The sequence below is a fragment of the Anastrepha obliqua genome, chromosome 1 (assembly GCF_027943255.1).
Source record: "Anastrepha obliqua isolate idAnaObli1 chromosome 1, idAnaObli1_1.0, whole genome shotgun sequence".
Classification (NCBI taxonomy): Eukaryota; Metazoa; Arthropoda; class Insecta; order Diptera; family Tephritidae; genus Anastrepha; species Anastrepha obliqua.
Genome location: NC_072892.1, coordinates 139,822,072 through 139,845,893, shown reverse-complemented (window position 1 = coordinate 139,845,893; position 23,822 = coordinate 139,822,072).

Sequence of the window (23,822 nt, the reverse complement as noted above, 5' to 3'; positions counted from 1 at the left end):
TTTCAACTACTTTTTTGCAACTATTTCTACATGAAATCGCTCGTGTAAGTAATAACGATCATTTTGAACCCAAAACTATTAAAATCGGTTCATTTTTGACTAAGTTATGAGCAATTAAAAAAAATTTTCTTATATAGATTATTTCCATTTCAATTCAAAAGGGCTATTCGGGACATGTTCTTCGATTTCGATGTAACTCAAATATGTTGTTCTCTGGTCAAAATAATGAGACACGTACTTTTTTGTTCGCCCGAAAAAATTTTTTTTCAAGAGTTATCGGCAATTTTGTTTTTCGGCTCAAAATCGATTTTTTTAATTACATAAGAAAAAAATTTTTTGAAATACTCATAACTTAGTCAAAAATGAACCGATTTTAATAATTTTGGGTTCAAAATGATCGTTATTACTTACACGAGCGATTTCATGTAGAAATAGTTGCAAAAAAGTAGTTGAAAATTTTTTATTTTGCAAAAAACAAAAAGTGCGAAACAGGGTGTTTACTTAAAAATTCATTACTCAAAAACAACGCATTTTAGCTACTAGGCATGCAGCTCAATTAAAGTTTGAGATGTTTTTTTGATTTGGAAAAAGTTATAAAAAAAAAAAATGCACTTTTTGAAATATTGAATTTTGAAAAAATTTAAATTTTTTTTCTTTTTTACTAAATAAAAAATTTTCAACTACTTTTTTGCAATTGTTTCTACATGAAGTCGCTTGTGTAAGTAATTACGATCATTTTGAACCCAGAATTATTAAAATCGGTTCATTTTTGACTAAGTTATGGGCATTTCAAAAAATTTTTTTCTTATATAATTAAAAAAAATCGAGTTTGAGGCAAAAAACAAAATTGCCGATAACTCTTGAAAAAAATTTTTTTCGGGCGAACAAAAAAATACGTGTCTCATTATTTTGACCAGAGAGCAACATATTTAAGTTACATCGAAATCGAAGAACATGACCCGAGTAGCCCGGTTGAATTGAAATGGAAAGCATCCCCAACAAAAACCAATTTAAAAGGAAGTTATGCGCACAAAGTACAAATGGATTGGACACACGCTTCGAAAAAACCCGGACGAAAAGCTTATTTAGCTTTGCGGTGGAATCCACTAGGCGCTAGAAATAGGGAACGGTCTAAATTGACTAGGAGAAGACGTGTTAATCAGGACAAATTATTAAACAAACTAAAATGTATAACTAGAAGACGTGAAATATTTTGTGGATAGAGTAAATTCTTAATTACGATGTAGATTGTAATATTCGAACATGTCAATAATAATAATAATAATAATAATATTGCACCCTATGTTGCACCCTGTTAGTTGTTTGCGTTTTAAATTTGCAACTTCGCCGACAACTTCACTTCAATTTGCACGCCAATCACATGCAGACAAACATAAATTAAACGAAGATAAGCGAAAATGGGTTCGCTGTGACACAAGCAGTTTTGGGTGCAAGTCAATCAATTTAAATATTCATATAAGTAATTCTTTATGGCAAAAAAGTAATTAAGTTGACGGCGTCAAAATTAAAAATACAACTCACGACGATTTTTGACTAAATTTGAAGTAGTTACATACCGATAAAAAAAGTTGTTGGAATAAACCATTAATGTTGGTTTTTTTGCAGATAAGCGATTTTGAAAACAACTGCAATATTTTTTCTAATATTGATGATTTTCACAAACATAATTTTTTCTCACTTCTTTAAGTTTAAAAAGTATTTACTATTGGTGTTGTTAATAAAATTTTGAAGAAGTATAATAAAGCAATTATATTTACATACAAGGAGAAGTCCAAAATAAACAAGACCATCAAGACAATAAAAATGTTTTTGATGGCGTTATCTTTTTATTGAGTTGGAGTGCGTTGGAAGTTACATCCTTAGCTGACTTCCACTGAAATGCTGACATTCGGTTCAGTGGAAGCGAAGTTATTGCGCCTAAAGTGTCAGTTTGTTTGTGTCATCGATACAAAAGTGAGTTTCGAACAAAGAGCTAATATCAAATTTTGTTTTGAAATCGCTAAAACGTTTACCGAAGCATTTGAATTGATGAAAAAAGTTTATGGCGAGAAAGTTGTGAGGACATAAATGTCAATGAACATAGTAATCACCGAAAACTCCATTGAAATTGTTCGTAAGATTGTCAAAAATGAACCGAAATGTTCGTTGAAATTAATGGAATTGGATTTGGATATCTCCAAAACATAGTTTTATCGCATTTTAAGTGATTATTTGGACTTACGAAAGATCTGTGCAGGTTTCATTCCGCACAAGTTAACTGAGGACCAAAAATGGCTCAGAATTCAACTTTCGAAAGACCTCATTAAAGAGGCGCAAAAAGACGAGAACATCCTTTACAACATTGTAACTAGTGATGAAACGTGGTAGTTCCAACATGAACTTGAAACTAAGCGTCAAAGTGCCTAATGGATGGCCGCAGACGAGCCACCACTCAAAAAATTACGTTTGGAGAAGTCCAAAATAAATTCGATGCTCATTTGTTTTTTCGATTTAAAGGGAATCGTCCTCAAGGAGTTCGTGCCAATGGGCCGAACTGTCAATGCAATTTTCTATATTGGAAGTTTGAAGCGTTTCTTGCATCGCATTCATCGGAATCGTCCTGAATACCTCGAAGGAGGATGCGGGTGCTTATTGCATGATAATGCACCATCTCATTGATCCACTCTTGTGACAGATTTTTTGACTAGAAATCGACATGGCTTCGTGTGACTTCTACCTGTTCGGAAAATCCCATTTTGCCATGAAAGGAAAACGTTTTGGTCCATAGAGGCCATCCGGAAGGATGTTCCGGATTCCGGTCAGTGACCTGAAACACTCCTTCGAAGAGCTTTTAGATAGTGCAGAACAGTATATCGAGGCCAGAGTTTGTTTTCTGTGCTACTGTAAATAAGTCAAGCTCGAGTGTGTTCTTCGAATTCTCTTTTATGACTTCAATTGTCTCAAAATGTTTTCCACGGAACGGCAACTTGAGCTTGGGAAACGGGAAAAAGTCACATGGAGCCATATCAGGCGAATACGGTGCTTGCGGAACGATATTAACATTATTTTTGTTCAAATAATCGCGAACAAGACGTGATGTGTGAGCTGGTGCATTATCGTGATGCAAGAACCATAGAACCAAGACGAATGTTCTCGCGCAAATGCTTTAAAACGTCTAAATAATATTCAGCGTTAACCGATCGGCCTTGCGGAAGGAACTCCGAGTGCACCACACCTTCGTAATCGAAAAAAACAGTCAGCATAATCTTAATTTTTGAGCGACTTTTGCGTGGTTTTTTGGGTTGATGTACGGCCCTCTTTGAACGATTTGTACCACTGGAAAACACGTGCACGCGATAGAGCAGAGTCCCCATTGGTTGTCTGCAACATCTTTAAGGCGTCTGAAGCCGAAATTTTGTTGGAATAACAAAATTTCAAACAAATTCTTTGTTCAACTTGAATTTCCATCGTTAAATTCGAAGAACACACTCGAGCTTGACTTGTTTACAGTAGCACAGAAAACAAACCATGTGACATATCACGCTGAAATTTGCCACGTAAGCTAATAACAGTCCTACCAAAAAACAAAAAATTTATTTATGCCATATGTCATCCGCGGACCGTTTTATTGACAACGTCTCGTTCATATTTGAGCAAAAGATATATTTGTTTATCCACACCGGTGTTGCCATTAATCGCAGCAGCAACCTTCCAACTATTTATTTGTTTACTGATTTATTTCTTTTATTTATACAAAAAAGTTTATACTAAAACATAAACCATATAAATTAATGATTCAAACTTTTTAATATATATAAAAAAAATTTCAATTTTCAATAAAACTTGAAACTTTTTAGTTAGAATTTCTCCAAAAATTTCGGGTATGCAATTTTGTAGGCCATTGAGTTTTAGTAAAATAGTGTAGGTTTTAAGTAGCTGGCAAATCGCATTGATTTTTGGTTTTTTTTTTCTTTTTTTTTTTTTGCTAGCGGTCTTATGAATTTTTTCCATATAAAAGATTTAAATCATTTGTCGTTTGGAAGAAAATGCATAGCATCGTCAACAAAAAGAAGTTATTCTTTCAAAAATCAACGTAAATTTTGAGCCACTTTAAACTGGTTTGCCAAATACAGGATGAATTTTGCTACATTAAGAAACTCAAATAACTTTTTTTTTAGTGTATGGAATTCATTTATTTTTTTTTCAAGTTGAAGGTCATTAAATTTTATTAAATGTAGCTTAACTATAATAGTTTTAAAAATAATTGAATTTAAATGCCCCCCATGCTCGTTGACACAAGTGCGGCATCTTAGTAAAAAGTTGTTCATTGCTGCTTTGAGAGTTGCGACAGGAATAGCCGCAATTGTTGCCCGAATGGATTGTTTTAGTTCATCCAAATTTGTTGGCTTTGTTTTATAAACTTCTTGTTTACATAAACCCCACAAGAAAAAGTCAGGTGCAGTAAGGTCAGGCGACCTGGGGTGCCAACGAAATTCGGAGTTTCTTGAAATCAGTTTATTGGGAAATTTTCGTCGCAACTCTGTCATAACAGTCTGGGCTATGTGAGACGTTGCCCCATCTTGTTGAAACCACACAGAGTTGAAAGGAATTCTCTTTCAGCGTAGTTCTGGATAGAAAAATTCTTTCAGCATTTTCAAATAACCGTAACGGTGTGACCATTTTCTTCAAAAAAATAAGGCCCGACAATACAGCGTGAAGAAACCGCACACCACACTGTCACGCGAAGAGGATGCAATTCCGTCTCGTGGAGTATCTGTGGGTTAGAAGTACTCCATATTCGACAATTTTGTTTGTTCACATTGCCGTTTAAATCGAAATGGGCCTCATCAGACATGAAAAGGCAGTTTAACATATTTTGGTCTTCTTCCACCATTTGCAGGATCTTCTGGCAAAATTCCAAACGAATCGGCAAGTCTGCTTCATTCAGTTTGTTAACCATTTGAATTTTGTAGGGAAATAAGTCTAAATCTTTGTGCATTATTGTTTGCAAAGACTGTCGGCTGACACCAAGTTGAGCAGATAAGCTTCTTGTTGAAACCCTTGAATTGCTTTGTATAGCTGCAACTACAGCAGCGATCGTTTCCTCCGTCCGAACTGGTGGGTTTGGATGATAAGGCCTTCTTGCGACTGTTCCTTGCTCAGCAAAATTATTCACCAGTCTCATTATGGTCCATCTGCTCGGGGGATCGCCGCGAAACATCCGCCTGTACTCTCTCTGTACTAAAACTACGGACTCCAGTGCGTGATAGCGGCGGACTATCCAAATTCTTGTTTGCGTGTCCCAGTTATCCATTTTAATAAATTTTAAAGTCAATCTGCAAATTAAAACAAAAATGGAACAGATAACTTAAAAAGAAAAAAAGTTATTCAATTTTTTTTTGGTAGCGGCTTTCATCAGCCACCCTGTATTATGCTAGGTTATTCTACAAAAGTGTGTTTTACAAGTGCTACAAAAAATGTAAAGTAGATAGAGAAAGATTTGAAGACGAAGCTCGGCCTGGACGGCCATCAACATTAATCCGATCAACTATAAAGCAGGGAAATCCTAACTAGATTGAATGAGATTCTACTAATAATTAACTTAGCTCGCTTTGGCTCCTAGTTTTAAAAACTTCAATCATATTTGGCGAAAAGTGGGTGGCACTCGATGGAGCTTTGTGGAGCCACTTTGCTGACACTTCAGATGTAACCCAAGAAAGCATTTTAGAGCCTCTAATCAATGCCTTTTTCATCAATGACATTAGCAAATGTTCTTCTTGTTTAAAATTTGTTGCTCTACGCCGATGAAAGAGGTTCAAAGCCTTTAAATTTCTTTAGAGTCAAATGTCGGATTAAGGTTAAGAGAAAGTGTTCCCAGAACAGATTAAATTAAGTTATTTTATGCTTCCTTATTTTTGTTGGCGTTTTTAGCTTTTGGAAATAATTTCCGTTATATGTTCGAGCTTAATTACGCCGCATCTATGCCGATGATTTTTCAACTGTTAAGTACTTATTGGATGCTCTAAAGCTTCAACTGGATTTGTACAATCTCCTGTGATATTGCTTGCGGTGGCGTCTGTCCGTGGCTATTAAAAAGTGTTTTCATTTAAAATTTTTGAGGCATCCGAATATATTATTGCTAATTATACAATTGTTGGTTATGCTTTACAAAACGCTATTGAGCATACGTAACTTGGAGTTATATTCGACACTAAATTGTCTTTCCGTGGTGATATTAGTTTTATTCTTGCAGAATCGTCTTCAGCTCGGAGCTTAATTCGTCAGAATAATCCACATTTTCTTATTTATATGCCTGCAAACTGCTACACAGAGCCCTTGTTTGTTCTCTCTTCGAGTATGCAGTGGCAGCTATAATAACATTTGGAGACCGTACGGCCAACTTGTGTGTGTTCTACGTTTGATAAGTCGATTCGAAAGCTTTCATAGGATTTTTTCTTAAACATGTATTGAATTCATTAATTTGAGGCTCCTGCTCCATTCTACGTTTTTCGGCTTATGCTAACCAATAAGGACTCTGAAGAAAAGGACTTCAAGATTGTTTTTTGCTGTTTTTTTTTCTTTTGTCGGAACAGACTAGCAAGTACAGGACTCAGACACAATTAAGTGCATTGAACTGCACTCGGGTTCCCTTTTTAATTTTCTTTAAATCTACTCGACCTCTGAAGAAATCTGAGTAGATCTTGTGGTGCCAAGGAGTCCAGACGGTCGCTTCTTAACACATCAGTGCCAATGAACTCAAGCCTGATTCTAGCGAATGCCGGGCAGATGCACAGAAAGTTTCCCACCGTCTCATCCTCTTCTCCGCATGCTGGGCAAAGTGCACTGTCTGATATGCCCACCTTTTCCATGTGCTTTGCCCAGTCATCAGTGGGCCGTCATCAGTCCAACCAACTGCCTACAGTCCCCTTTGCTTAGTAACAGAAGGAACTGTGACAGTCGGTCGGACATGACGAGTAACATCCGTTTTGTCCATCTGCAGCCTTTCTCAGCCTACCAAGCTCGCTTGTGGGTTAGAGTACACCGTTTGCTAACTGTGCCTTTGATGGCTGCGGAAGGGAGTGGCAGAACGGGCTCCGGTCCAAGGAAGTTGGCCTCAGAGCCCGTTCTCGTTACCCGCGACACCCACGTGTCCCGGGACCTATGTTAACATCAGGATATTATGTCTGCCGACATAGTTTAACTTGGATTTACAGTACTCGACTACCCTTGATGTGGTTGAAGGCTAGATGCATGCATTCCAAGAGCAAAGTGCAATTTTATTCCGCTGGATTCTACGTAGATCCTCGAGCCGGAGCCGTGCTCGGTCCTGGAGCCATCCCTGAAAATGCGGACATGGTGTTTGCCGGGCTCAAGGCAAGCACGACTCTGGATGGCATGGAGTCAAGGAACATGGCGAGAATTGTTGGATTGCAGTCCATGCCTACTCTGTTGTCCAATGCTGGACAGGGCCCATACCAGTTTCTATTGTGTTTCAGCCTGTAGATGGCTTTCAATGCCTCTCATTGGATGAAAGCATCAAGTGGTGGTAGATCACCCAGAGCATGCAATGCCGGGCCTGAAGTAGTAGGAAAAGCTCCAGTGCAACATACGGTCACAGTGCGTTGTAGTCTCGAGAAGGTCCTTCTGACTCCCTCTCTGCTCATCCAGACCACTGATGCATAGATGATAATAGATCTTGTCATAGCCGTATAGATCCAGAGGATCTTGCTAGGAGAAAGACCCCACGTTTTCCCAAAAACACTCTTGCACTGCCAGAAAGCTGTCAGCACTTTGAATGACTTTGTTTCAACGTGTGATTTCCTGAGGAGCTTTGTTAATTTAATTACTTAATCTGGTATTTGTATAAACTAATAATATTCTAACTCACAAACCCATTCGGCTGCGGGGGCCGGTTTGGGGTAATTGTGAACGATGTTTTTACCTTAAATGGTTATATTTTAACCCCAGATGACAGAAACCGCGACGCGTGCTTTTTAGTTTAAGGTGACCATGAAAAGGTGACCTAATTTATTTACTTCTGGGAACATGCCAATTTATTTTTAAATTTAATGAGGTTTTATTTAAAAAAATATTATTAATACTAATTTCACATTAACACAATTGGTAATCCACATAATTACACATAGAAGTATATAAATCCTAAAAGGCGTTAGTAGATTCCCACATTTCAGTTATCTAAAATTGGCAACTCAAAAGCAATTTTTCAAAACGCCAAACTTACCACATATCATTTATTTATGTTCACCAAAAATGTATTTCCGCAACAGTGAATTTAACTGAAACCACAAAAATCAATTTATATCTGATTTAAGTCTTTATTGTGGAAGAATATTTATTTAGGTGTATGTGTGTAGGTATAGGTAAACATATTTTTTTGTTAGTTACTCTTTAACACATACATATATAGTTTTATCACATCAACTTTTAGATACTGAGGTACATTTAATAATATTTCACTGTAATTTCAAAATGGAGCCATAGATATTCATATGTTGCGGCATTAATTATTTAAAATACTCGTACATACATACGTACATTTGGATATTGCGATTATTTTGTTAAAATTTGGCTGGACTATATTTTAGTAAAGAAGACATAAGTAGTTGTTTTAGTATGCAAGAGATTTTTTATATTACCAGAGTACATTTACTTTATCGCAATATTAATTTACTAGCTTTAGTAATGATATGCCACATAGATTATCCTGATCTTACTGATGTCTTGAGGGATTTTGTTGGTTTTTTTTATTTTACATGGGTACACAGAAAGCAATCGATTGATGGTTCACTCGACCAGACTACACCAGTCCATTCGAAAATATAAATTTGATTTGAGAAAGCGTCAATTCAATTTCAGAAAGCGTCAATTCTATTTTAGAAAGTATCAAAAGTATCATATGAACTTCGGATTAGGCAAATGTATAATTATCAAATTATCTTTAGAAAGCCTCAAATATATTAAAGAAAACATTAAATATTTTCCAGAAAAAAGACAAATCTACTTGAGAAACTGTCGTTATTTTTTCGACAATATCAAATCTACTTTAGAAAATATCTGTATCTCTCTTCTAAACTATAATCGATATGCCAGGAGGCTACCCTGTTGCGTGTGGAGCCTTATTCTCCTAGCCTCCTCCAAGAAAAGATACGGGTTGAGGCACCTTCCTCACTAAGGGACCGGACATTCCAGGTGCATGCCCTCAAATCGTAATCCTTACTTCTTTCGCAGTGTTCGTCATCAGTTCTCATCCAAGGTCAGAATTTGTGTGCATATACTCGTATTAATATTTCTTGTGAAAATAATTTAAGTTGCAAAATGTAGAATTTAGGGAGAGAGGACAAATTAAAGTTATTCTGTAATACTACCTATTTTACTAAGTTTTAAAGTAAATTAATAAATAATAATTAAATTAAAGAAAGAGGCAATATAAAGTGTTTGCGTTTAACTTCAAATAACTCGAAAACCATAACCTTCCGGCAAGGGAGGACTCCAGACCAAAATCGCTTGCTTTCTTTTCAAAGCCGACCCGCATCTTTTTTGTGGTCCCATGTTATTATTTTATTGCTATGTTATTGTTATTTATTGCTATGTGTGTGTTTGTGTATATGCATGTAAACATTCCGCATGCTAACCCCTAAGGCATCGCAATTATAAAACGATTTTTTCAGCTATAAAGGCTCGTACAAATAATCATATTTATGTACCCCCGAAATTTTTATATAACCACTGCAAGGAGGTTTTTTTGTTTGGGGTAAATACTTAATCTGATTGTAAACCTTGAAATTTTAATGAAAATATGCCGAATTTTATAAATCTTGCACAAAGTTCGTAACTTGAATTAACCATTTTTTCATACCAATATAGTCTATAAACTCCATTGTGCCCGTCCATTTGCACTTTATTTAAAATTACTTTGGGGCTATAAACGGGAACTCCAATACGATGAAACGCCAACGGCACAACTCAATTCTTACTCAGAAGTTTTTTAGATACCGAATTATGTATGTTCTAATGAATATACATTAAAAAGGCGTTCGACACTATCAAACGAGACGCAATATGGTTGGCACTGTGTAGAAAGGGAGTTCCCGCTAAGATAATCCATCTCATGCTTCACAATGGCGATATCAGTGATCCATTCATTCAAGGCAATGTTGTCCCCTGTCGCCCCTTCTATTCACCATCATCCTTGATGACGTCATGATTCAATTGACCCTGCACAAAAACGACATTGTTTCACCAGAAATGTTGAGTACCTGGACTTCGCCGATGACATTCGCCTCCTCTCTCACAAACTCTCTGACATGCAAGCGAAGGCGGACAAACTAGTCGCGCTGGCACACACTGTCGGACTGAAGGTCAACATCGCCTAGACCAAGGCTATGAGAGTTAACCACAATAACGCAAGGCAGATATTGGTTAACGGATGCCCGGTGGAATTCGTCGAAAGCTTCTGCTACCTCGATTGCACATTTCACGGCAGACGGTGGAGCAGATGAGGATCTCGACTGCAGGCTAAACAAAGCGAGGACGGCGTTCGGGCGAATGCATACGCACTAAACTACGAATATTCAGCTCATGCGTGAAGTCCGTCTTGTTGTACGGAAGCGAAACATGGCTGGTCTCTAATACCATCACACAGAGGCTACAATCTTTCATCACCAAATCCCTCCGCATCATCTGCAGAATATTCTGCCCAAACACCATCAGTAACGACGCTCTGTGGAGATTAACGAATGAGGAACCCTTCCTTAGGCAGATCAAACGCAGAAAGTGGCGATGGATAGGTCACACATTGAGAAAAGAAACAGTTAGCATCACGCGGTTGGCACTGGACTGAAACCCGCAAGGGAGCAAAGGTCGCGGTCGACCAAAAAACAATTGGAGAAAGTCGATGCTGCGCGAACTAGCAGATGCCGACATCTCATGGGACAGAACCGTGTACGATGGAGGAGTGTTGTCGAGGCGCTATGCTCCAGAGAGGAGTGAACAAGGAAAAACAAAACAAACAAAAATGAATATACACCTAATTCTGATTTTACTAAAACGTAAAGCCATTGCGTTAGACACCAAAATTGAAATTTAGATCGCCTTCGAAATGGAGAAGGCTCAACATTTCTTAGCAAAATGTTCGGTTTAAACGAAGCTTACTGTGGCTATACTTACTATAAAAAAATTTAATTTCAATTAGGCAATCGGGGATTTCTGGAAGGAAACTATCTGCTAAATCTTCATCATACACTAGAGATGCTACTAAAGAAAAAATGGAAAAATCACTCATAATATGGCTTGAAGACAATGCACAAAAACGGATTACCGTAGACGGAATACAGCAAGTATTAAGGTTTTATAAAATGATAAAAGACAAACAACCGGCTGCTTCTGCACAATCAACTCCTGAGAAGAGCTACTTATTTTCTACAAGCACAGGCCGATTGACAGTATTTTTCCATGGCATCCGCTTCATAACATAAGAATCAAAGACGAAATAGTTTCTGGGGATCAGAAAGCAACCCAAAAATTTCAACTAAAACTTAAGAAAATAATTGCCGAAGTTGCATACAGTCCAGATCAGATTTTTAATGCCAACGAAACTGGCATGTTTTGGAAAAAAATGCCGAGAAGAACATATGTGGCCAAATCGCAAACGAGCTGGTGGTTTTAAAGCTGAAAAAGATCGAGTCAAATTTTTATTTTGCAGCAACGCTTCTGCATCGGATGCCCCTGCTTATCAATCGGGCAGTCAAGCCTCGCGCATTCAAAGGAGTCACTTTTGATGCATTGCCAGTCAATTGGATGGCGAATAAAAAAGCATGGGTGACAACTACAGCTTTCACAGAATGGTGCATTAAATATTTTGTACCAGAAACTAGAAAATATATGAATGAAAAAGACTTAGAATTCAAATTTCTTCTGTTGGTAGACAATGCACTCAGTTGGAACACAAAAATGTACAAGCTTTGTTCCTGCCACCGAACACCACATCCAACATCCTAAACCAACCACTGGACCAAGGAATTATCGCAACATTTAAAATTTATTACATCAAACGAACATTCCAGTACATTTTGAACACTTTGTATAAGGATAAAGTTCTTACCGTGATTACTGCCTGGGAAAAGTTTAATATTAAATGCTGCTTTAGCATAATCAGATTTAAGACCCTCAACCTTAAACGCATATTGGAGATTAATTTGGCCAGAATGTGTTAAAAATAAAAATCATGTGGGTCCACATACAAACGAATATCGCAATATAATTTCTTTGACACATACCGTTGGACGGGTTGGTTTTGATGACTTGGTATTCGATGGCATTGATGAACTACTGGTCGATAAAGTTCTTAACGAAGACGAAATATTATATTTTGCTATTACACAGAATGCCGATGCTATAGAAAGTAGCAATAGTGAAGAACCTGTTAAGCTTACTGCAAATTTAATCTAAGTAGGACTTTAACATGCAAACAAATTAGGGTGTCATTTCGTCACAAACGATCCCAAAGTCGAAAGAGCTGCAAAATTCCAATGTGAGCTGAATTCTTGTATGGCTCATTACAAAGAATTATACAAAGAGGTAGCAACAATTGGCGAACAACGGCTCATAACAGAGTTCACTGTTAAAAATTTAAATTCCGAACGAGCAAGAGAAAGTCCAGTTCAAAATTATTCCAGCAATAATGATTTTATACGCATTCGATGCAAGCGAATGCGGGTAACTGATGATGACAGCAATTAAATTTATGTTCCTGTATTTATAATTATGATTTTAATTTTTTTACCTTAAAAATTTAATAACCCATTCTTTTTGTTAACAACAGAGCTGTTTTAAATAATTATTTTTAGTTCTTGAACTTGTCATACATTTTTTTTTACATTACTTTTAAGCTTAGAGTCATATCCTTTTTTTTTCTTTAATAACTATGTTTGTGTAAAAACACATTATGTATCTGATTTAATAAAATAAATCTGAATAGTTTTTCTACAAAAATCCTTGTTTTTCACTCATTTCAATAGGTTTTAGAGATAAGGAACCAATCACTTATTTTGTATACGATCAATGCCTTTTTTACACGAGTTTTCCTGGAACCAGTTACCGTGTAAAAACAGAATTAGGTGTACTGCCAATAAGTCGAGACTTCCACCACTTTGAGAGCGTATGTGGAGTTAGCTTTCGAAATTTTTATAAGGGTGGAAGACGATTTCAGCCAGCAAAGTAATTCTTATTATCGCACATCAATAGTGTTCCATCCATCCTGCAATCTATGGCAAATCCTATAGCATTGCGCAAAAGCCAGCTTATATGTACAAAGTGAAGGAGTGTATGTGTGTAAATTATTAATAATTCTTTATCATATCTCTAAGCAATACGTTAATCAATAACATAAACTTTTTCTTTTTTAATTTTAAAAAACTTTACTTTAAACTTTTCACACTTGTGACGCTCTATACTCCACTAGGAGTTAAAGGAAAAAAATTCTATTTTACACTATGTGTGTGGAAGGAAGGAAGGAAAGAAGGAATAAAGCATTAACAATAGCATCCCCCTTTATAATAAATAGAAAAGTGAAAATTATAAATAATAATAAAGTGTTGAAAACTTTTCCTTTCACAGCAGAATTAATTTCCAAACTCATGCCCAGGCATACATATAATTCTTTGTTCGAGCTACCATTCTGCTATAATAACCTTATATATTTTAACAATTTTTGTTGTTTTTTTTTAGAAATATTTTGATCCAATCAATTATCATTTCAATATTTATATACTTTTTCATTCCTCCTACGTCATCACATTTTCATACACAGCCAATCGGCTCTTACATTCTAAGTACAGGTATTTAATACACTTTCATAAGTACTAATCTTCTGCATACATACATATTTATATAAAAATATTAATCTTATCGTCTGGCCATCAGTTTGCTTTTTTGCTTCATTGAGCAAGTAAATTCATTTGTCAGTGATTTTAAGAAATTCCCAAAACGGCACGTTTTCCACAAAGCCAGACAATTATTCGGCGGCTTGTCGCGCCACTCAGCCACAATGGCGCAATGGTGCACAGTGGTTTATTTAGGCATGGTGGAGTAAGGAGTTAAAAGTTCTTCAGAGGAAAGCCCTTCAATAGTGCCAAGGCAACCGGAGACTGGGACTCTTATAGAAGTACCTTAACGCCGTACAATAGGGAGCTGAGAAAATCAAAGAGAGACTCATGGAGGAAGTACTGTGAGGAGATTGAATCCCTACCAGCGGCTATTAGACTTCAAGAGTCACTCAGCAAAGATCACTATATTTTGTAGCCAAAGGGAAGGCATCTATCTATCCCATCTCAAAAAAGACAATCTTACAGGACATGTAAGAACTTTTGGGTTCAATCCTGAACTTTTCGTGCCTGACAGTCCACGACAAGATGGAAAGGAAACTAGAATTCTCCAAGAAATTCAAAGTGGTCATTAGTGACCGCTCAGCGTGGAAAAACAATGAAATATCCTTAAAACAGGGCGCCAGGTGTGGTTTACTGATGGGTCCAAAATGGAAGACGGTAGTCCTGGGGCGGGAATTGTCGGACCACATTTCAAAAAAGCAATTACAATGGGAAAAACCGCTTCCATTTTCTAGGCGGAGGTCCACGCCTTAGAGCTGTGTGCCAGAGAATGTCTACGGAGAGGCACGCACGGTGCCAATATAAACGACTCTCTGACAGTCAAGCATCTCTAAAATCACTGGATAGCTGCTCATTCTAATCAAGGTTGGTCTGGGAATGTTTTAAAATCCCCAACACCATACCATCAAGAAACTCTGTTAAATTGATGCGCGCTCCGGGACATGAACGGATGTGTGAAATTGTGGACACTTTAGCGAAAAACGGGGCAAATACTCGCTTCATAGGTCCTGAACCTTTCTGTGGGGTAAATAACAGCTTGAAAAGTGCCTTTCTACGTGAACAGGAACAACGAGGCCTAAGCGATTACTGGAGAGCCAAATCGGGCATGCGGCAATCGAAGAGACTCATAGATCCAGAACGGGTAAAGACAGAAGCATTCCTTAACCTAAGCAGAAACGACATAAAACTTTACACTGAACTATTAACAGGACAGTGCAAACTTAATTATCACATGAAAAAGATAGGTGCGATAGAAAACGTACAGGAATCGACTCTGCAAAGAGGCACAAGAAACAGCAGAACACGTTCTATGCGACTACTTGCAGCGCGGTGAGACTCAGAGCCATAGGAAGCTGGACAACAAGGTCGTACGGTCACATTTAGATCCTCTTACAGGGCCCTCGCTGCTCAAAAACAGATCAGACTACACAGTCCCCGACCTTAACTTCAAGAAAGCCTTTGCGGTACGTTTTCCACCGAGAGCCGAATGGAGCAAATGGAAGGTGTTTGGAAGATACGATTTTAAAATCTATACCGATGGTTCTAAGATGAACTGTGGTGTGGGAGCTGGCTTCCATTCGGAGCACCTCAACCTATCTCAGTCAATTCGCCTTCCTGACTATGCCAGCGTGTTCCAGGCATAACTGTTAGCGATCAGAGAAGCATGCAAATCACTAAAACTCTACAAGGGAGTTGATGCAAGAGTAGCTATCTTTTCAGACAGTCAAGCAGCTATAAAGGCCTTGGACTCCAAATCCATTTCATCCAAACTGGTCTTACAGTGTAGGGAGGAGCTGGAAATGCTTAGTCATTGGCTTGAAATCACTCTGATATGGGCTCCCGGTCACAGGAACATACGGGGTAATGAGATAGCGGATGAGCTAGCAAGACAAGGTTCGACACTAGACTTAGCAGAGTGCCACCGCCTCCACCCCACTTTGCACTTTAAAAGCATCCATTGTTTCACAATATCTTGCTTTAGCCGAAAGAAAATGGAAGCAACTAACTACATGTATTACAACAAAAAACACATGACCGTCATACAAAATCCAAAGGACGAATGATCTGTTAGGATGCTCTCGGCCAAACATCTCACTGCAACTCTTACAGGTCATTGGAAAGTAGGGGATCATGCAGCTAGACTCAATCTACCCTTCAATCCTATATGCAGAAGCTGTCAAGCGGAAGGGACGAAGGAAAGTCCTTTCCACTACTTATATGAATGTCCAGAGCTACCTAGGGCACGTCTCCGCTCCTTTGGTAAGCCTTTCTTGCAGCAAATGAATGAGATCTCAGACATCGAGATATAGAATGTGCTGCTATACTTGGACCTCACCGTATGGATTTGACTTAGAACAAAAAAAAAACAAGAGACAAAAAGAAACAAAAATAAAAATAAAAAACATCATCACTCGAGGACAGTGGTATTAAAACGGTGCTGGTCACTAATTAGGATTATTTCAGGGGAAATACTGAACCACTTCAACAACAACAACCCAGCAGTGGCTCGACGCAGACTAAATTACCTGGGAAATGGGGCTATAGATCCAAACCTCCTGGTAGAAATTAAGCCTACAGCAGTTCTAGAATCTATTAACAGCCTAAAACTGTTTGAGTAGGCTACAGGGCTGTAGAATAGATCTCTTCAGGTCGCAGTGCACAAACAGCCAATCAATAATAATGCCGGCAGCAAGCAATATGACTTAATTTACTAAAATATTTTGTTTTGGTTTTTGCTATTGATTGCCGCTTGGAGCATGTAAATGAAATTCGAGAGCGTTACAATTTAAGGCATAAACTCATTTTTGCTCAAATTAAAAAAATTAAAAAAAATAGGTTTCCCAGTTGCTTAACCCTAGATGGCACTTCTTCGTCGAATCGACAACGCGAATTTTCATGTTTGAGTTGACCAAAAAAGGATTAATTTGTTTATTTAATCTATACGTTAAAAAATGTATGCGAAAACTGAAAACTTCAATAATTATAAGAAGAGGCAATGCATTTATAATATTTAAACTCGTAAAAAAATACATTTTTCTTTTACATTGGAAGCACTGCACATCAATTTAAAGTAGGCGCCATATAAACGAATCGACGAAGATGGGTCTTAAGGTATTTTGGGATACGTCGCGTTCATTTGAAGACCTTTTCATCAATTCTCTATTGACAGAATTGAACGAATAGTGTAAGTGTTTCTTACGATTGCTCTCTCTCTTTACTGAGCTCCTGTTTTCCCTTACTTCCATCATATGAGTCTGCTTTCTTCTAATTAATCTAAAACATAAAAAAAAAAACAAAATTAAAAAAATTACATAGAAAGTGGAACATCGGTGTTGTCGCTATCTTTATTATTCAGTATTATCAAGGGTGAAATGACTGTTCGCGTCTTTTAGAAAATATTCATTTTTCAGTATCTGCCAGGTCATTACGCAATATCTTTTCCATTAGAAGAGGCTCAGAACAAATTATGTCCCATTTGCTCCCAGAATAAAAAAAAAATAAAAAGCACCATCTAGGGTTAATAGGGATATAAACTGCCATGAGTCATGTCATCCGAATGGATGCAAACGCTTCGGCTCTCAAAACGTGTGATGCGGTACCAGCTGGTGGTAGCATTGGAAGAGGAAGACTGGCGCGCTTTATTATACTTGACCAAAATTGAAAAGGAAAAAGGAACATTTCTGCCAATTACAAGTAAACGCTTGTATTGACGACTTTTGTGTGGGTGTTCGGTAATACGCATTAAAATTTTATGGCCAATGCCGCAAGAGTAGCTGTTGAAAAGGTCCTCAGATATTTTTACCTGATCCGCAAAAGTAGCACCATTTTAATTTTTTCCCCCTTTTTCACTTTTTCACTGTTATTTTTACACCGTCCCATGAGATGTCGGCATCTGCTAGTTCGCGCAGCATCTACCTTCTCCAAGTGTTTTTTTGGACGACCGCCACCTCAACTCCCTTGCGAGCTCCAGTCCAGTGCCTCTCTTCGGAAGCACCACTTTAATGGCTAGCAGAAAATGTCCGCAAAAGGCACCCACCCAATATTACCAACCTTAGAAGCCTTCGAGCGCTTAAACTTGAAGGGAGCAAATAAATATTCCGTAAATAAATAATTTTTGGGAAAAACTAAGAAACCTCGTATGTAAATGCATACCTATGTATGTGTGTATATATATAGTGTAGGCGGGACCGAGTCACATTATTTAAGATCTACTTTGGATTTCAGGTGCAACTTCATGTCAAGGAAACAAAACTTCTTTACGATTATAAGTACAAGTGAACCGTAAGTAAGATACTTCTGAAAAATCAATTTCGATTTATTTTCGATTCGAAAAGAAAATTTTCAAACTTTGAGTCGGCTTGAAAATAAAGTTTCGAAGAAACCAAAGTTGTGCCAGAAATGAGTATTTAAGCATTTTTTCTATCTTAGTTCTTTGGGTAAGCCAATCTTTAGTGTATTAGGGCATGCAATACAAGGTGGCGTAAAATTAATCGTCCAATTTTGCTTTTGAATAAACATTTTACTAAATAAACAAAAATAATTTTGAGTGTTGGAAATATTGACTTATATTTTACTCGCTCCGTTACTTGTCTGTTTGTATACTGCAGCTGTCTCAATCACAAGTGACAAAACTGATTGACGTACGGTATCATTTGCAAAAATGCGGCCGCTAATTCGGCTACCAAATGGAGGGGCCAACAGTTTCAAGCCGACTTCGAACGGTAGATATTTTTTATGAGGAACTTTTTCATGGCAGAAATGTAGTGGAAGGTCTGCCATTGTCTGCCGAGGGGCGATCGCTATTAGAAAAAACTCTTTCCTCATTTTGGTGTTTCACCGAGATTCGAATCTCGTTCTCTCTGAATTCCGAATGAAAGTCACACACCAATCCATTCGGTTATGGAGGCTGTCATAGTGCGATTAATTTTCCAATAAGTTTTTTTGATAGGTTACACGCGACCAATTTCAAACTAAATACATACTTTTTTTCAGTATTCATTGACATTCTATCATAGAAAGACTTACGCATCAGCAACCTTCAATGGTATTACGAAAATCGATGCTCTGTGAAAGGTGTTCATCGGGCGCTCAGGGCAACTTATAATGTTCAGCGATGAGGCTCATTTTCGGCTTAATGGCAAAATTGCCGCATTTGGGATGAAGAGCAACTCGAATTCATTGAATAGCATTTAAAACAACCGTTTGATGTGCCCTATGGTCTGGAGGAATCATCGACCCGTATATCTTCAAAGACGAGATTGCCGCCAATATAACAGCGAATGGAAAACGCTATCGCACCACGATAAACGAACTTTTTGATGCCGGAAATTAAGGCGCGTGATCTCTCCAACATTTGATACCAACAAGACGGTCTTTGCGGCTACTTGCCATACAGCCCATGAAGCAATGGATTTACTGCGTCCTCGTATCGGTAAGCAATTTACAGCTCTCGTTTCGGGCCAGGGGATTGGCCATGAAGATCGACTGATATCACAACTTTAGACTTTTATTTGTAGGGGTATGTAAAGTCTAAATGCTTTGTGGATAAACCAGCTTCAAAATGAGGTATTGGAAGCTAATATTGCTAAAGTTATTTATGAGATACCGATCAAAATCCACCAGTGAATCATTCAAAATTGGTGTTTACGAATGGTCAAATTACGGCGCATTTGTAGCCAGCATATGAAAGGGCTTGTCTTTAAAAAAAAATGCCACGGATGGTTCTACAGATATTACTTTTGGGTTTGCCCAATCAATTCCCTAATTGATCATCCTTTAGTATTGATATATAGTATTTAATATATATATATAATTTGTGCGTACACCCGTTTTGGGTGTTTGGCCGAGCTCCTCCTCCTATTTGTTGTGTGCGTCTTGACGTTGTTCCACAAATGGAGGCACCTACAGTTTCAAGCCGACTTCGAACGGCAGATATTTTTTATGAGGAGCTTTTTCATGGCAGAAATACACTCGGAGATTTGCCATTACCTGCCGAGGGGCTACCGCTATTAAAAAATTGGTGTTTCACCGAGATTCGAACCAACGTTCTCTCTGTGAATTCCAAATGGTAGTCACGCTACGGCGGCCGCCGCTAGTATTTAATTAGCGCCCACATTACTTATTAGGTATTTGGCCGAGCTTCTCCTATACTCTGTGGTTGATATTTTGCTGTTGTCCTACAAATAGAGGAACCTACAATTTCATACCGCCTTCGAACGGCAGAATCGTTTTTTATGGGAAGTTTTTTCATGGCAGAAATGCGTTTTGAAATTTATCATTGGCTGCCGAGGAGAGACCGTCATTGGAAAAAGCTTATTTTATAATTTTATATTTCATGTCCACAAAGAACTTTGAATGTGGACCCAGTGAACCTGAACAATATGACTTGACTGGAGCAAGTTTCAGATAAAAAAGAAAACAAATATTTTTTTTTAACTTCTTAAGTGACTTAAACTGTATCAACTTAAACTGTAACACTTAGAAATAAAATAAAGTAATATGTACAAATAATTACTAATAAAAAAAAAGAAGCTTTTTAGCATGAAAATTGAGAAATTATCAAAATAGTTTTCAGCCTGCTCCACTGTGCCATTAAGGCGTCGCATTTTTTCATTTACATTTCAATTTCAATGAACTTTTCAATGATTTTTTATATGAATCTTTATGTGTATATGCGCTTTTACTATTCTTTACCATTCACCGTCTTTAGTATTTATTAGGTACTGTCTCATCCTTCTTCTACTTCAGCTACTTAAATTAAAATACATTTTACCTTAGTTATCGTAGCCATGCAGATCTCTGTTGCTGCTGACGTCTGTTCATAGTGACGCAACTGCTTGTGCATTTTAAAACATTGTATTTTTTATTTGCCAAGTCCCTATTGACTGCACTTTATAATTGGAATGCGGCTGCTATCGCTACGCGTGCCGGATTTCCACCAACAAAAAGAAAACTTCTTATCAGCGCTGTCTGCTGCTTTATTGTACTTTGCTTTACCGTACTTTCAATACGTAGTCGATTCTTTCAAATAACCACAGACGTTTCTTCTCTCTGATTGTTATTTCTTCTTTTTCTGTATTATTTAGCTTCAATGTGATTGTGAAATGATTATTTACCTATAAATATATTTAATTTCAATAACTGCAATAAGTGTTTTTTTTTACTTTTTTTTTAATTTTTTTTTTTTGTTTCACATTGAGCTCTGCTTTGTTCGGTTCGATTTTACATAAATTTTTAGCGTCGACTTTCAGTCGTGGCCGGTGCATGGAAGTTCGAAAAAGTGTGCGCCATTGAAGGGTTAAAATGGTTTGAGATTTCTTTTATATGATATAAAGCTATTTAGTTTGTATTCATATGGTTTATTTTTGTGTTCTTATAAGCCTTGCCTTTCAGTTTTATTTACTGTGCCAACTCATTTTATGGTTGAATTAAATTCGTGATTGCGCATAAATCTTGTTTAGACTGCGTTTACTCTATCTTATTTTAAATTTCTATTTTTTGTTTTTTAGTTTTCGCCCAATTCTCTTCCTTCTATTTATCATTCTTCGCCTGTTCTTCTACGTCTGTATTTACTTTGTCAAATTGCTGTACTTTCGCATAATTACGCAAATCTCGACTCTCTAGACTCTGCGCTGCTTGCCGGTGCTTGCCCTTTCGCTTACGGCCTTCTGCATTTGCATTCTGCTCACGTTGCTGATATTTAGCCGCTGATTAGCCAAGTTTTCAGGTAAACAAACAGAAACTCCGCCACATAGGACACCTTTCGTAAGGCAACTGCAAATAAAAATTAGAGAAATGAGGTTACTGAGAGTTCAAATTTTGTAGGTGAGTTAAATAGCAATAAATAATAAATTTATTCCTAATTAATTTTTAAAAAGCATTGCAAAGCACTTTTTACTAAACACTTAGCATATTCAATCTTTCCATCGATTGTACGTTTTCTCTACGGGTATGGTAAAGCCGAATCAACTACTACTAACTGATTTCAATTAACAACTCACTATTATAAAGGATGGTTAAGTTTTAAGGCCCGGTGTTGATTTTGAATAAAATACAAATTTTTTAGGAAATTATTGTCATTTCTCTTTACTATGATAATATTGGTATAACTCAATTACGTATAAAATAAAATATTGGCCAAATGGCCACCGCGGTCTCGGCGGTACACTTCCATCCGATAATCCAAAATTTTCGATAACGCTGTGGCATAATTGAGTTTCTATGTCGTCAATGTGCTGATTAATCTCATCCTTTAGCTCTTGAATTGTTACTGACTTATCGACGTACACCTTTTCTTTCAAATAACCTCAAAGAAAGAAGTCCAACGGTGTCAAATCACATGATCTTGGCGGCCAATTGACATCGCCGCGACGTGAGATTATTCAGCCATCAAATTTTTCGCGCAAAAGAACCATTGTTTCGTTAGCTGTGTGATAAGTGGCACCGTCCTATTGAAACCACATATCGTCCACATCCATATCTTCCAATTCGGGCCATAAAAAGTTCGTTATCATCTCACGATAGCGAACACTACATATTCACAGTAACTGTCTGACCGGCCTCATTTTGGAAAAAATACGGCCCAATGATGCCGCCGGCCCATAAACCGCACCAAACAGTCACTCTTTGTGGGTGCATTGGTTTTTCGGCAATCACTCTTGGATTATCATTCGCCCAAATGCGGCAATTCTGCTTATTGACGAATCCACTGAGGTGAAAATGTGACTCATCTCTAAAGATGATTTTCTTCACGAAGTGAGTGATATGCATTTTGATTTGAACGCCCGTTTTCATAATAAACCTGAATAACTTTAACGCGTTGCTCGATTATGTATCTTTCCATAGTTCAAATTGAATTAGTCTTAAATTCAAAAATGTTAAATGAAATGGAGAAAAAAAATTGACGTTTAGGGGTGGTTCCCATTCAATATCGGCCCTTGAAATTTAACCACCCTTTAATAAACGCCGGTTTAAATAAAGCTTTTGATCAAGTACGTTTTTTTCTTCTGATTACTCCCTTGAGGAGCATAGGGCCTACAAGGCTTCACCTACGTACGCGTTTAGCTGCTATCATCTTAGCCTTGTGTTTATGGAAGATGAGTCATGCAGGATGGATCTTTTCCAGGTGTTCTTTGGCCGGCCGCGACTTTTGCTTCCCTAGGCATTCCCATCTAGGGCCATACTTGTGATGCTGTTGGGCGATTTTCTAAGAGCGCGGCCTATCTAATTCCATTTCCCGAGGGTTTGCTAACGTAAGTTGGGCTTCTCGTTCGTTTGAACCGAGAGTTCTCCGTTACTTATGATATTGGGCCAGAATATTCTGCATATTATCATCAAGCATTTGTAGGTGAAGCACTAAAGTTGCTGCGTGATCGAGCCCTAGCACGTTGAAACTGAAATTTGAAAAGGTCGAGTCAAGGAGCACCAGGAGATTTGGTGGCTCCTAAAACACTCTGGCTAAAAAGGCCATTGTATTTAGAGCTCTGGAAACTATCCTCTTTCCAGGCCAGAAAGAAGAGAAAAGTTTGAGAGAAGAGACAGGAAAGAATAGAGACAGAGACAATGGTATCATAGTTCGTCCTCTAAGAATTTTCCAGATTCTTTGGCAAATCTGTAAAAATCACTTTTCAGTTCTGCAGCGTTTTAGACCTAACCATCGCTCTTTATGTAGATTGCCTACATAATTGCTGATCCAATTCATGATTCCTGCGGAACTGATTCCGATTATTGGCTTTGGCCCTTGTGAGGGAACCGCTGATCCACGGTTGGCCAATTCATCAGCAATTTCGTTTCCTTGAACACCGGAGTGTCGCCGAACCCATATAAGTGCAAGCTTGTTCTGTCTGGCGACAGAATTAAGTTTCCCCTTACATTCTTGAACAATCTATGATCAGAAAGTACCGAGAATGTTGAAATAAA